This window comes from Habropoda laboriosa, unplaced genomic scaffold (assembly GCF_001263275.1).
Source record: "Habropoda laboriosa isolate 0110345459 unplaced genomic scaffold, ASM126327v1 scaffold2, whole genome shotgun sequence".
NCBI lineage: Eukaryota > Metazoa > Arthropoda > Insecta > Hymenoptera > Apidae > Habropoda > Habropoda laboriosa.
This window is the reverse complement of record NW_017100190.1, coordinates 3,150,938-3,165,471: the sequence shown is the minus strand read 5'-3', so window position 1 is coordinate 3,165,471 and position 14,534 is coordinate 3,150,938. Positions and strand designations below refer to the sequence as shown.

At 44.3% G+C, this 14,534-nt stretch overlaps 1 protein-coding gene across 1 annotated transcript in view; it reads right to left on the bottom strand.

The window, feature by feature from the left end:
• The window catches only part of LOC108580018 (putative tyramine receptor 2), a 59,193-nt gene that overhangs the window by 24,111 nt on the left and 20,548 nt on the right, over window positions 1–14,534 (bottom strand). The window contains exon 2 of the mRNA XM_017943668.1: window positions 10,845–11,030. The gene's annotated coding sequence lies outside the window, so the exon portion shown is untranslated. The remainder of the gene's footprint in view (window positions 1–10,844; window positions 11,031–14,534) is intronic.

Below are 14,534 nucleotides of genomic sequence, written 5' to 3'. Positions count from 1 at the left end.
GTTGATATTTAAATCGCTTGGTTGCCTCGACTCACGTTTCATGCTTATCTTTTATTCGCTATCGTTGTCTACGTTCGGCAAACTACAAAGGCGGGCGCGAAGCTCGAAAACGTAGTCCCTGACTCTGCGAGTGTCAGGTTTAGCTTCCTTGCGGTCTGACACTTGTGGAGAATATACTGTATAACTGTACGTTATTTTCCAGAGAGGAAGATAGGACGGAATTGATGGAATTAGCATAGAAATGTTTCGTGTGTAAGAGAGAAAGAGGATGTTTGGCGAAGGTGAATTTTTGATGCATCGTGCAACCCCAGGAGACGGAATCGATTTACAAACTGCTCGTTGAACTTGATCCTGACCATGCGATAACAATGGAACATTTTTCGAGGGTGAGACGGAATAACGGTGAACAGAAGTGTATAATGAACCTGAAAACGATACGAATCACTGGGTTTTTAGTTGTAAATCATTCTCGAGACGACGTGTGTATACGTAACGAGGTATGAATAATGTCTTTTGATACTTCGAACCAGTCGTGAGCGCGAAAACACAACTGTTACCACCGAGAACTTCTCCTAAATGATCGATAAACATTTTCTGTACACCTTGTAATCAACTTCTCCACCTAACCTAAGCTTCGATCATTTCGTAAGGTGCATAATTTCTCAAAGGGTAGAATAAGGTAAATGAAATGGTATCACGCGATTATTTCTCCGTTTTAAACACGTATTTAGCCGTCATTTATCACGAGTCCATTCTACGAATGGAGCAACGCGAAATGATCGATACACACGTTCCGTACACCTGATACCCGAAACAGGAACGTCAGAGACACCATTAACCTAGCCTGCATCGAATGTAACATCGTAGAGGAATATAAACCGTATAAAGGGGCACGTTCGCGCGTTTCGTAACGATAACAAACTTCATCCGCAGAGCCGACATACTGGGGTCCCCGTCCGAAAAATCACGAGCACGCGTGACAACACGGGTGAAAACAACGTACGGCCGAAGAGTTAGTGGATCTCTCGACTGTGCTTTTGCCGACTGCGGGGCTATGAATTTACGATATCGTCGAGAACAGAATGTTTGCTGTTTCACACGCTCCCTGTAATAATTGCACACACGGGCAAATGAAACGTTACTGGTCGCCCGTGTTCGCTCGATCAAGTCATGGCTTTTCACCACCCTGCGCTAGATGAGATAGCTGGATAACGGACGGGAATGTGGGTTTGATTGATTGTAATTGTATCAGGTCATTCTATAAGTTCGCGTCGGGTTTTTGTCGTTTAGCTCGAGATTTCCAAGGAATCTGTATATTCGATGAAAGAAGCATAAGCACTACTCTCATTCTACTCTTTTTTTTGGTAAGACATTTCAGGTTTCTATAGAATTTCCTTGGATTTTAATTAAAATACTTATAACAAGTTCACCTTTTTTTAAACAATCGTAAAATGGTCACGACTACAGATCGGATTGAAATATAGCGGAAAAAAGGTGGAGATTTTAGGAGGATCAGAGCCACGTTGAGACAGAGAGAGCGGAGTATAGTTGGGGGAAGTGATATAGCGAGGTCGTAAAATCTGTCAGGCGTCAAAATACACGTAATCCAAGTGCGAAAGCAGCAATTCGAGGGAGATAAGGAGCTCGAGCCTCGCTTAGGAGAGTTCGATGTCAACTCGGAATTGGTTCCTCTATTATTATTACTATTATTATTACAATTATTACCAATGCGAGAATTACGTACCTCTTGAAAGAAAAATTGAAACCAGAACTTTTACGTATCAATTCACAAACGATAGACGACTCTAAGTACAGTTACATCAATCGATGTCGTCGCTTAACCCTTTAACGCTCGTTCTCGTGCCTCACACGTGCACAACTAATCCTCCGAAAAGTGCAATTTTTTAAAATTACTTTCTTTCACTTTCTACGGCAAAAATGTATGTTACAGCACTATAAATGAACGGCAAACTTATTTACACTCGCCTAGGAAATAATTTGATCATTTTTGGCACGTCAAGTTGAGAAAAATTGTGAGCGTCATAGTGCTTTAATTTACGACCTCACTATCCCTTCCATAAACTGTACTCTTCTTGCCCCTGTGCTTAGACATGTTCTCATCTCTGCACAGCGGGTTGCATGCCGTTGGAAGTGTAAGGAATGCGAGATTTAGGCGGCGAAGTGATGGCCTGGATTTTGTCACCCAGGGTCACTGGAAGAGAAAACGCGCGGATACCTGAGGTTGCCATAAACTAAGCCCTTTCCCCGGATAGTCGAACTAGGAGGCTCTAAGCAACGCAGGATAGGACGCGGAAAGGACACTCTGGAAATAGCCGTCGAGCGAGACGGACACCCGAGCAACTTAGCCACCGCTTATATTCCAAAAATAATACATTTGGTTAATACACTGTGTTCTGTTTTTTGAAATTCTGCTAACAGAAGAGAAAAAAAAGCACGGAAAGCATAGGACGACGAAGATATTGGAGAGATCCTACAGGACCACGTCAATTATTTAGGAATTAACGCGAAACCAGAGCCAATTAAACATTGCGGCGAGCGGCACGCTGCTTGAGCTGATTTATCGCCCCGGGACACGTTATGAATCAATCGCAGCGTTTGCCAGGAGGAACGAGGAGAGGGCGAAAGTGGAAGAGAGAAGGTGAGATAGATGGAACCAGCCCATCGTAACCGCGCATCCCAGGCGATTAAACGTTGTTCCTAACAAGTTGCATCGGTTGTAACGCGTACGAATCACGAACTCTAACCGCCTACGGTACACCTTTATACCGGCCGTCTACAATTGACTCGATAATAGGTATCTCGGACTAGGTAACGAGTAAACTACCAATCCAGATAGAGTTACGTATGTACACAGAGAAAAAGGAATTTGAAAACAAGAAACTCGCGAGCTCGAGTGAAAAGCATTTTTCCTGAAAGAACTCTTTTAGTGAAAAGAAACATTGTTCATTCGATATACCTCTGTTTCCGCTTCATTCGCAGAATTGAATTCACCTCTTTTTCATAAGCGAACAGAGGAAGGATACTCGTAAAAAATTACGCGAAATTCGCGAGGCGCGAGGAAACAAGATTTTCAGTATTTATGTGGCTGAATCAAAGCGTCACGATGAATTTTCCCGTGCGGGAAAACAGACTGGCTGGGCTGGGCTGGGAAGTTCCGTGACACGCGGAATTTATTAAAAGTACGATAAATCACGCGTGAGAGACAGAGGCAGCTGCAAGAACTTCCGGCAACTTCCGTGTTGGACATTATAAAGGGAGCAAGACCGTTGGCAATTCCCTGTTGCGAGACGCAGATGTTCAAAATGTAGCCGGGATTTCCCGTGTTTCCCTCTAGCAAAAATGCATTTTCCTATCTGGTTACACGCGATGCGCGGAACAATTCGACCCGGTCGAACTTTCGCCGATGCGACGCGGGTATCCGACGAATGAATCTCTCTGTGTGCGACCGTGGAAAGACCGGATGATAAATGAACAGCACGCAGGACAAAGCGTCGATGTCGGGATTTAGCCAAGATTCATGGTTTACGGTGAAAGGAACGTGATCTTCTTAACAGTCCGTACGAGTATCGACTCGTTCGCCAAATTAATCTTGCGTGATTGGTAGAGTTCCTTGAAGATTTACTGAATTAATTCTTACGAAGTTGATTGTACAGTTGGTGGAAGAAATGCAGTGATTTCTTGAGATCAAGAAAAATAAGGAAATCGATAGGAATCTCAATTAGGGCCCTGTGGAGAATACTTTATCTTTGATTCAGTCTTTACAGCGAGAAGAACGTGACTCATTCGTCAAATTAATCTTGCGAGATTAGTACATTTCTTTGAAGATTTATTAAATGAATTCTTACGAAGTTTATTGTACAGTTGGTGGAAGGGATATAGCGAGGTCGTAAGGTCAAGAAAAATAAGGAAATCGATAGAAATCTCAATAAGGACTGTGTGAAGTATGCTTTAGCTTCAATTGAATCTCAATCGAAAAACGTAAAACGCAGGATACCGACTCTAAATAGGTATCACTGCATCAATCGGTGCCCCTACTTAATGCTTGAATTCACAACCTTGCTGTATTTCTCCCTCCGACTATACATAAGTTTCATTCAGCCAGAAAAGGGGAGAATTCTTCCTCAAGTGCGCGGTAATTTTTTTCCAAGATTAATTAAGTGTGCGTGGCCTTTAGAGTTAAGGTTAATTAATATGTTAATTACAGCTAAACTGATAACCACATAAATTACACAGTGAAACAACAATAACTTATCTATTATTCGATCGACCGAAGCTCTGAAATTTATACACTTAATTCGTAAACCTACTTCGAAATGGTTACCGGAAGTCATCGATCTCTTCCAAGAGTATTCCATTCGGACCTTCTCGCTCCTTCGACCATTCGGCTAATCGACTCAGGCGTTCGAGAATGTTAGCTCTGTAAATTTCGTGTCGCGTTACAATAACCAGGAATGACGTTAAAATAACGTGTCAATTATTCTGAAATTCGTACAATGTTGCAGAGAGCAATCTTAATGGTAAAAGGTCCGCGAAGCGTGAGATAAGTCCGCATAATCAATGCATTCCGTTTCACGTGGCCTGGCGTGATATGGCATAGCATAGCGTGACGCGGCCAACTATGTTTCTGCATTCATGCACTTTTGAACGTGATCCTCGAGGGTCACACCGAGTGGCTCGCGAGTAGCTGGAAATTTTCAAGGACTGTTCGAAACTTTTCGAATCCTGGCTAGTTTCTTGCTCGCAATAAACGTTCTATTAAGAGCTAATTGGAAAGTTAGCCTGGACTCTACCTGCCTGGTAGACGATCATAGTAGTGTAGCATCGACCGCGTTGTAACGGAAAACGTTTCAATAAAAAAAAACAAGGTGGGTGGAGGAAAATTCGTTTATCCATCGGACCATCCTTGATACACGGAAGTTTCACGCGGACCGTACGTTTATCCTCGAATTCGCTTCTATCGTGAAAATATTATTAATTTCAACGTTGAACAGAAGCAGAAGTCGGTCCTTCGAGACGATTCTCAACTTTCCTCTGATAACGAGATTACACTTTATTCGAGGCTGCGGAATATTTAGATTAAGAGGTAACACGACCTGAATTGATTAAGCCCTCGCGACGTCCGGCAACGGTTCAATTCGACCGAGAATTACACACTTAAGAAAATTAATCGATTATCAAGATCGGAGTTAACGTTATCATCGTGTTACACTGCCGTCTATGAAAACTTCAACTAATAAATCTCGTGAAAATTCGATAATCCCATTGGAACTTTATAATCGTGTTTTTATCCTCTTAACAAAATGGCGATCCTCCTTCTCTCCTGCTAAGAGGATGACAAGACTGTTTAGCGTAATTTCAGATAAAGCCCACACGATCTATCCTCGATTGTTTGCACGCTCGCATGAAAAAGAAAGAAGAAAAGAAAGTAAACCGTGCTCGACTGAACGGTTAGGTTCGCTAATTATCGCGAAATCTCATCCAGGGGACTTCGCGTGCAGGGCAAAACGCGAATTAATGAGTCCCCGAGGAAAGGAGAAAAGAATCAAGGACGATCGTTTCGATCGTGCTGACAACTTCTCGCCGACGTTTCGTTTACTCGAAGAAGGAAAAACCTATCCATTTTTCACCAACCGGCGTGCTATTTTCTCAACATCTTCCATCCCCCCGTGGTAATCTTCGAAGAGAGGGAAAAAAAATACTCTTAAATTCGATTAAAAGAAGGAAGAAGTATCTTTCCTCCTCGGAGCGATCTGTCGAGAATCGAAAGAAATGAAAGTCGAATAAAATAATACGGGGAAGGAAGGACGATTTCACGTTATTGCGATTTGATTTCGAGCTTCGAGCAAATACCGATTCCAACCTCGAGCGGTCCATTTGTTCCGTTGGTGAAGTTTTCGCAAATCTCCGGAGGAATCGCGGCCAGTCGAGCTTTCCGCGACCCTCTCTTCCGGCCACGCAGCCGCTATAAATTACGTTATCGGAAGCGTGCAGGAAGTTTCGAGCAACTTTCCAATTACCATCTTACCTTCCGGCAATCAACTGTCAGATTATACCGACAAATGCTACATTCTATAACGCGGAAGGGGGAAAGAACGAGAAAGGAGGAAAACACCTTTTTCCTCTCTGTTGACGATCGTTGGAACGAAACTTGGAAATAAGTTGTATCAACATCTTTATCGCGACAATGCGATTTGTACGAAACACGCGGTTTCGCGGTTCTTCATCACGACCGAAAAACAAGGAAGAGAGAGATAGGTGAGAACAGGCGGCGCATATAATGGTGGCTCTCGTCCCGAGTCTTCACGCCAGGAAGGAGCGTGTTTCATGAATTTTTCCGCGGCACGGCGTTTCATGAAACATTCACATTCGAAGGATGCGGCGCGGCCGAGTGTTGGAAAACGCGACGTGAATGCCATAATCTTTTCTTTTCTTCTCCTTGACAAGCCCCGGCGTCTTCCTTTTCAAAATTACGCAACGCTGCAACCAGTTTGTCGCGGACCCGGTTACACATCTCTCCTCGTACCATCCAGCCCGTGAAAATATCTCATCGTAGCGAAATTCTACCGGGCCCTCGGTTGGACGGTCGCGACGAACGCACCGGAAGCTTACTCTTTCTCGCGGTACACACACACACACCGTGGAGAACAAGGAGCGATTGTGTTCTCGGTGAGAGAGAGAGAGAGAGAAATTATTAACGAGAAGATTTTTCCTTCCCTCGGTGTGTAAACACGGAAGAATAATTTATTTAACGTTCCAGCCGAGTTTTATGGTACCTTTAACAAGCAGGTATAGTTTCATAGAAGAGTTCCTCCCGCACGGAGCATAGAGAGGATTATATTGCAGCGGTGATCGGGATGGCTGTGTTTCATTATTGACGTTTCGTACATCGCGGGGCTCTGTTTCGTTCCAATCTGTCCTCCAAACTGGCCTACTTTCGGCATTACACGAGACACAAAAGAATTTGCTGCGTTCCATTGATCAGAGGGGACATGATTTTTAAAGTAACCGACACACGAATGGAAGGATCCACGAAAGAATGGAGCTTTCGGAGTAACTGTGTGCTGTTTTAATGCCACATTTTTTTCTTCTTATTTTTCTTTTTTTTTTAACCACTGCCTTTCTACCTCACGTTGTTTTTATGTACAAGGGGACTCTGTCTCGTTTCTCTCGTTCCCTCTTCCTTCGGCCATGCGAGATCGCGATAAAAGTGGAAAGAAAGTAACCTCGAGGTTACTTCTCACCCCCTTCGCTCTGCTGCTTAAGATCTGTGAATAGCGGCGATACGGAAAAATGATACTCCCTCTCTTTCTCTCCCTCGTGAACCGAGAACCAACTCCTTTATCGACGATTCAATTTCTAAGAGGATTGATACGATACATCGATTTTATTGAAAAATAATATCTCTTGAACGAAGTGTATTGTCGGAGAATCTTAAACGGAAGCGATTCGTCGTCACTTCCTTTGCTCGAGCGACCTTCTCGATCCTAAACACATATTTTCTTTAAAAATTCAATTTATCCCTCTTCGCTATATTCTCTCCCTTCTCCTCCCCGCTCCTTCTTCTTCTTTTTCTTCTTCTTGAGGTACATTTTACCGAGAGACTCCGGCCAGAAAGGAATATTAAATCGGATAAAACGACGCTCACGGGAAAATGAGAAGACGGCGAATCAAAAATGAAAGTAGAGAATTAGAATGCATCCAGGACAAAAATGGGACAGGGCTTTAGGGTCCTCGTAGCCATCCACGAGAGAATACGCGCGCGTGTGTGTGTGTATAGAGAGACGATCGTGGAGCCTTTCTCGACCCTCCAGCAGACACAGTGTACCGGCTGGAATGGAGACGGAACGGAAGAAAGAAGGTGAATAACGTTCGCCTGCCGCTCGTTTCTTTATTGCTTTTAGCGATAAAGCTCACGTTAAAAACCACCCTTCGAGCGTTTCCTCACCGCCCGGCGAATGGGGAAAACTACACAAGTGACGTTCGTCGTACGTTCCAACGGAATTTCTTCAAATTCTTCCCCGGGTATGTATGTACGTATATCCGCAGGACGACGAAAAAATCAAAGAATCTTCTTCCAGGCGGAATACAAAAGGTGTTTCATGTTCCGTCACGTTTATCGGAGAATAATACAGTTGGAAACGCGATTTCCTTGCCGTATCTTTTATTCATTTTATTTATTTCAATCCGGAGGTAGAATAACTCTTCGTTATACGAAAGATAGATGGCGGATCTTCTAAAAAATTGTGCAGGAAAAAGAGGAGCGAAGAGATATGGTAGAAACGCGTGACAGAAATGTTCCTCTTCTGACGTCTAATTAATACACTCTCCTGTTTACCACGCTCGTGATAAACTATGTTGCGAATCACCATTGTTTCAACGCTTCACAGCTATACAGACCTCTCTAGCAACTCGGCTATCATTAAAGTAGATGCAGTCCGTTATTTCGGACAGTCCAATCGGAACTATGCGCGTACAGAGCGAGAGAGAGTGGTGTTTGGGTGAAACTTTACGATCAGTTTTACCGAAAACGACGACGAATCTTTATGAGAACAATCGACCACGGACTACATTTCCCAATAGCCGCAGATATCGTAATTCGACGACGATCGAGCCGTTAATAAAGTAACAATAAACGTCGCCCCGTGGACCACGGAACTGTTGGCCGTTCGAGCACAGTGCCTGGGTTTGTCTTTGTCGTCGAGGCAATCGATAGAGCTTAATTGACTCGAACATGAGAGGAACATTCGTACGTTCGCCGGTTACACCGACTTCATCGATGAACCAGGTCACGGTTTTCGACTGTTCCGAAATTTTCGAGGGCCGTTAGCCGGGGTTAACGCTAAGAGAAACTCGATCGTGCGGTTTCGCTACTATTCCCACTCTCCTCGTCCGCACTTTTTCTTCTTTTTTTTTTTTTTCGTAAAAAAAGGAACAAAATTTTTCACGTGAAATTCATCGTTGTGAACATTGTAAAGAAGGAGAAAAAAAATCACCTTTCATTCTTCTCGAGAACTGTTACACATTGTGCGCGATAAATTATCGACGGAAATTCTTCGTATCCGTAACTTTCGTGATTGTCTCGTTAAAATTGATACTATCTCCCGTCGCATTAATAACGAAGATTCGTAACGTGCGAACGTGAAAGGAGAAGGCGGGATTAACGTTGCAACGGAAATTACGCAACACCGGAAGTGAGGAAGAGTGACACAGAGAGAAGCGATAGGAGAAAAGTGTTACGTAAAGAGGAGATAGACAATTGACTACACAATGGAGCAGATAAAGGGATTACCCGTGACAAGTGTCCCACGATTTAAATCATCGAATATGCACCGGGCCATTATACACGCTCAAAGTGACGAATTAAACCTCCAATTACAGCTTCGATTAATGACCACCGCCGTGGTTGGACAACAGGGGGATTTTTCAAACGGAACGCGTGCTCATCCGGACGATTCTTTTGTTTCAAACGTTTACCGTCGCTCCTACTGCGACCAAACGAAATAACACCCGACGATTAATCATCTCGTTAAAAAACTTCGATATACACACACGCAGTCAGTCAGGATTAAACTACCCATTTCTGTTCGTATATCCATCCTAACACGGTTCAAAGCAACCATCTTTCTTTCACCGATTGCCAAGGATAACGAAACCTTAACAAGATCAACCGTTTCGTTTCAAATTCTTCGTTGTCACGCCTGTAGATTATTATTATCGTTACAATTATCGTGCTACGAAGGACCGAAGAAATAATTGCCAACTAACAAGACAGATCGACGTCGAGCGAGATTCAATTTCAAACAAACGAAGGATCTCCCCTCTCTTTTCACGGATTACCGTTCCTCTCCAAGTCCCGGCGAAAGAGAAATTCTTTCGACTCTCTGTCTCTCCCTTTTTTCTGTTTCTCGAAGTGAACAGAAAGGACAGATTTATACGCGAAGCACACTCGCGCAATTTGCGACGTTTCCTGTCGGCTAGATAGAGAATTACGAAGACGTTCACGATGTTTCACGAGGCATGAGGACACGGTGACGTAATAAATTACGCGATCTATCAGGCCATTATTCGTAACGAACGCGCGGAGACACCAGGCTCGCGCCGTATTTCCTGCACCGGAAGTGGCTTTAAAGAGCGACGTAGTTCACGCACCGGGATATCGCAAAACTGTCCAACCGTCGTGCGGCGCAACCTTAAACTGGAAACTTTCGGCGGAACGTTTCTACGCTCGTATACAGTCGACACAGAGGAATATATTTATAACGAACGATCGTCCCTTCGAGAAATATCCTATATACGCGCGATGTAATATTCATCCGTGAAGTATGAAGTACGGACTCGTCTCATATATGTATCACAGGTGGAAAAATCGCCGGTTTTAAAGATTCACACGGAAATGGATGAAAACTGTGGGATCGTTAATTTCGCGAATTTTTTCACGTTCACGTATCCACCCAACAGCGATATCGTCTCTCGTCTGTGAAATATAAAACATCGGAGAGATGCGAGGTAAATTAAATATAGCCGATATTTTACGCGCGGTAAAACACACGCGCCGCTGACCAAACAGAGAACGTTGAAAATACTGGGGAGTAAAAATTAGAAGTTTACAATGCTCTGGAATCTGGCGAAACGAGTTAAATAATATTTATGTTGAGGTCGACGGACGAAATGAACAGCGGCGATGAAAATGGAGAATTGACGACGACGACGAGAGAGAGAGAGAGAGAGGAAGAGGGACGAAAAGAGAATTTAGAAACCTGCATGATTGACAGTTTGATAAAGTTTTCTTTTCACTTTAGATAATATCTGCTGGTAATACTCACCGTCAATCGAACGTCACGCTTCCAATAGTCGTCCAGTCTCCTCTCTTGTTCGAGCCACAGCCCGTCGAATGTCCGCCGTGCGTCACATTTTCGGTCGTCCGTTTCCGGTAATCGACTCTTGGATCGATCAATTTTCGACGGTCCCTCGATCGTTGGATCGTCAACTCCTATCGTGGATTATATCGCCTGGACGGTGCAACGAAAACAAAGAAAGGAAGAGAAGAAACGGATTGTTAGAGCAACAACGACGTCCTTTTTGGATCGTACGTCGATCGAAGAGGGGAAAAAATCGGAACGTATATCTCACTCGTTCGCTCGTTTTCTCTTTCTCGGTTTTTCAAGGGGGAGAGAAAGGAAGCAGAGGATACGCGACAGCTCGTGACACGGAATTAGATTTATGCGTTCTGCCGAAGTAGCGGAGGAGAAAGAGAGGAAAAAACGCGCACTGATAAAACCACAAATGACTCGCGGTGATTTATCCCCGGTCAATCTGTGCCGCTGCTAATTCGAAGCCAGTTCCGGATTCTATTTAGACCAAGCCATCGATCCTCTTGCCTCGTGCCCTGGGTCATCGTGTGATTTTATATGCCATCGTCGAAAATTGAAATGCGTGAAAGTATGATGAAAAAAATATCTAGAATAGATTTTTAACGAGTGTCACTTTTAGGGCAGGTTTTAATGGCCGTTCCGTGACTCTCTCCGCCTTTTCATTCCACTACCACAATGCCTCCATTCTTTCCTCCCCTCACCCCCTTTTTTATTCTCTTCTTCTCCCATTCTCCTCGAATTATGTATAATATTCGACGGATAATGGAAAACGACACAATAATAACAACTGATCAACGAATCCTCTTAATACCTAACGAACCCTTCTTACACCGGTCAACCCCCCCTTCCCTCCACGCTTAATCACCAACCAACCAACACCACTCTGAATACTAGTTGATTACTAAGTGCAGGCTAACTGATTGCTCTCAACTCTGATTGCTAACCGAATTCCAAATGCTGATTCCTCTCTACTCTTCGAAACTCCGATTCTCATCGACAGCCCGACGAAAGATGATCGTTCGCCGTTGTAAATCCGTGCAACTCCTTGTACAAACTTGTCGTCTACGAAAGGGAGAGAGAGAGAGAGAGATGGAAATCTCTAGGTGAAATTAGAAGAGAGATAGTACAGATTTTCCGTTATCATTTTCCCCAGAGGAATATCATTTCACCGGTTACGCCTGGCTGGCTTCCGGACAGGGTCAAGTTTAGCGATCCTGGGTCTCTGGATTAACCGCGCCGGAAGCGCCGCGGCGCTGGTGCAAGGGATCGTCGGGAGGGATGCGTTTCTACGTCAGCGGTTTGGAAATTTCGTTTCACCTTCGGCCTCGATGCAAGCGAACAGGATTTCACGGGGGAAGGGAAAATTTAATTCGGGTCTTAACCCAGTTCCGGAAGAATGCTCGTCGAGGAGGACCTCGAAACGAACCTCGATACGATTTCGTCCGCTATGAGCAAGTGTCGAAGTGGTCTGGTATCAACGATACCGATTGTACAATCGTGACGAAACTGTCAACTCTGTACGAACCGAGATGGAATCTCGACGGTGGGGAGAAAAAGGGTAGGAATTGACGAAAAGATCCAGAGAGAGAGAGAGAGAGAATTAACATCGTCCCTCGACCGTGTACGATCTTCTTGCATCGAACTCGAACGGTAGATATCACCGCAAAATTAACACCATTGTGCAGGCTTTCTGTTTCAACTGCAGAACGCCTTAATTATTTTCACGGTTGCAGAAACCATCGCCGAGAGTTGCTCAGGTTGGAACTGTAGGCAACTCTGTACTTACTTGTTTGTAACAGCGACGAAGGAAGGAAATAGAGATCCCCCCGGTGATAAGTTTACTGTGCAGCGGTGTGAATCATGCGACTGTTTGAGATGGAGAATTGATTCCCTGGGTGGTGTACGTGCGATGTACATGCACTCTATGCAAAGGTTTAGCTTAGAGATGGTAGAGAGTGAGAGGGCCGCCGAGGGGAAGATTTAGTGGGGAATCTGTAATTTCCCTGATAACCTATCTTTTTTACCCCTCGCGAGCAGATAACGCGCGGCCCTCGTAAATTTTCGATCTTTGCACGGTTGTTTTTCTGGCTGATGCATGTCGCGCCGGTTTTACATCGCTTTCGCCCGGAGAGTTCTCGAGTCAAATAGTTTTTACGAGACTGCTGGTTATATATCAACCGGCGTAGCCGGGGAGGGAACGTCCGATTGAATCGTCGTAAAACGTCCCAGAGTTGAAGCTCGGGATCGTCGAGAGTCGCATAAGGTTCGTGAGGAAATTGGCCCGTCGCGCCTCGTCCGTGTGGCTTTGACGTCGCTGTGCACACGTGTCGTAAAGTCGATTGAAAAAGACGATTCTACACCTCTTCAACCGAATATTTTCACATCGATCGGAATTACACGCCTGTGTGTTTATTACCGGCTCGGAGAGAGGGAGAGACAGAGGGAGAGATGGATGGGAGGTTAATCAGCAGTAACTCAATTTCGCGAAACACTCCTGGCATATTCCATTTGCATATCCGATTATTATTAACGCAATAATTTCAAAACGAAATGTGTATTATTTACAGACGAAAAATTCATACCGTGTAACAGATGAATTATCGAAAACCGCGAATGGCCCGTTACAATTTATTGGTTTTATTTGGAAACACGGAATCGCTCATTACACCGATTCCTTTGCCACTTCGATTAACTCAATTAAACCGAAGTTGCCGATGACAAAGGATCGAACGTACGGGAAAAGTAAAAAAAAAAAATCAGTAAATAGAATTAGTTTGTATCGTAACCGAAACGCGGCGGTGTTTCAATATCGTGTCGACCGCGGTTTCGCGTATCGACTCGTTCGGCGAACGGTATACGTGTATATGTGCACCGACATTTTACAGCCAACGCAGAACAGCTTGTTATATCTGTAGATCGTGAGAAATTGCGATCCACCACCCGGTTGATAGCTACGCTAAAGGTATAATCCTGATTCTCTTAGTAAATTTCAATCGCACGCCTACTTCTGTCCCCCTCATTTCACCAGTGATTCCTTCCTGATTGTTTCACGGTAACGAATGAGCTTTATTCACGGACCATAACGCGGCGATTTCGTCTTCTGCTCGTCCTCAGAGAAGAATCGTTCTCTCTCATCTGCGTCCCAGATTCTCTCCTTCCGCCTTGTTGAAGCTTCACGATCCTTCTCTATAGATGAAATCAAGCTCTCTCCCTCCGTCCTACGTGGATATTATAAAACCGGATTGTTTCACTGGGAATAATATAACACAATGTCCCCGTTCGTTATTCCTAGGATCGTTTTAAACGTTTCCACGGAACGTTCCCTTTTGCTGAAAATGTGGGAAGCTCGTTCGACACGAGGCGGACGTTTCTACCTAACAAACGGCAGATCAAAAGCAGCCGCGGCGAGTTTTTCAAATCCTCCCTCTCGAAGAGGTAGAGCGTTCGTAGTCTCGTAAGACGTTCCCAGCTTCGAAGAAGAGAGAAATTCCCTTTGATAATGGACCTGCCCGGCCAATTCAGGTCAAAGAACCGACATAGAAAATCCTCCATGTCGTCGAAGCTAATTTATACCTCCTTACTGTCTGGACTCGAATTACTTATCGATCATTCTCCCCTTTGTACCAATTTTCTCACCGTCTT